Source organism: Octodon degus, unplaced genomic scaffold (assembly GCF_000260255.1).
Source record: "Octodon degus isolate 3935 unplaced genomic scaffold, OctDeg1.0 scaffold00233, whole genome shotgun sequence".
In the NCBI taxonomy this organism is placed as follows: Eukaryota; Metazoa; Chordata; class Mammalia; order Rodentia; family Octodontidae; genus Octodon; species Octodon degus.
In genome coordinates, this window is record NW_004524809.1 from 286,445 (window position 1) to 287,776 (window position 1,332).

General features: G+C 42.6%; 1 protein-coding gene across 1 annotated transcript in view; it reads left to right on the plus strand.

Annotated features, from left to right (window-relative positions):
• Positions 1 to 1,332, plus strand: part of Hmces (5-hydroxymethylcytosine (hmC) binding, ES cell-specific) — an 18,123-nt gene that overhangs the window by 9,312 nt on the left and 7,479 nt on the right. The window lies entirely within an intron of this gene.

Below are 1,332 nucleotides of genomic sequence, written 5' to 3' on the forward strand. Positions count from 1 at the left end.
TGCAGTGTGTGTGTGGGAAGGACAGAGGGCCACCTCAGAATCATGCGCCATGAGACAGTGTTTCCTTCGGTGATGGGCCACGTGTGTGACTGCTGTGCCAGGTTGGCTGGTGTGCAGCAGGCTCTCGCACCCTCTGTGCTGCCCATGCTGTGCTGAAATCACCTGGGGTGCATTTCCCAAAAGGGCCCAGCAGTGATGCTGGACAGTGATCCAAGGGAGGACTTTCTTTCCTTCCTTCCAAGAGTTTTTTTTTGTTTGTTTAAACAACAGCTTTATTGAGACATAAAAAGAGGCTGTGCTGTTTAAATTAGTTTAAACCATTTATTACAGTAAAATACACATTGCCATGAATTCTCCTCAAAATACTTCCTCTGGTTTCTAGTACTTTCTGAAGCAGTTTTCAGAATCATCATCTTTTGCATCTTGAGTCACATTGTTGTGTGTGCCTTGACCTGAAGCGATTGAGGCCATTTAGCTTTCACGGTCATTTTAAGTTTGGGGAAGAGCCAGAAATGTCATGGTGTCAGGTCCAGTAAATAAGGTGGAGAAGGACACACTATCATGTTTTTATAAATACGGCTTTTCATTGGATGGCACTTGACAGCAGTATTCACTATATTTTGGAACATGCCAAAAGCTAACCTGAACTTACTATGTATGCCATGATAGCCTTGAATTTGTGATTCTCTTGCCTCAGCCTCGCTAGGTGTTTTGTTACAGTGGTATGCCATCTGCCCAGCTTTTCTTTTCTTGTGTGTGTGTCTTTCTGTCTTTCCTGGTTATTGAACTCTCTGTGCCTTTGCACATATATTATCTTCACGCCTTTTTTTGGAGAAAGTGTCTAGCAAGTTGCCCAAACTGGGCTCAAACTTGGATCTTCTTGCCTCAGCTTCCCAGAGTGATGGAATTATAGGCATGTGTCAGCACTGCCACTTGTTGCAAGTGCCTGCCTGGCAACTTCAAGATCCTGAATTTGATCCCTGCCACCAGGAAGATAAAACAGAAAAGCTGAGGAGCAAACTACTGTCTGGAAGTTGGTATACCACTGAGCTCCATCTCCATACCTGGGCTTCTGATTATACAAGTGTTAGGTGGTTTAATATTGCTCCATTGTTCTTAGCTGTTGTCTTCTATGTTATTTTCCTGTGGTTCACTTTGGATCATTTTCATTGACTTGTGTTCGATGTGTTTTGTTTTGTTCTTTTTCAGTAGTAGGGGTTGAATCTAGGACCTCTGCCATGAACTAAATCTCCTTTTTATTATTTGAGATAGGATCTTACTGAGTTACTAATTTTCCTAGTGTGACCTCAGAGTTAGTTTCTTTCTCTCTCT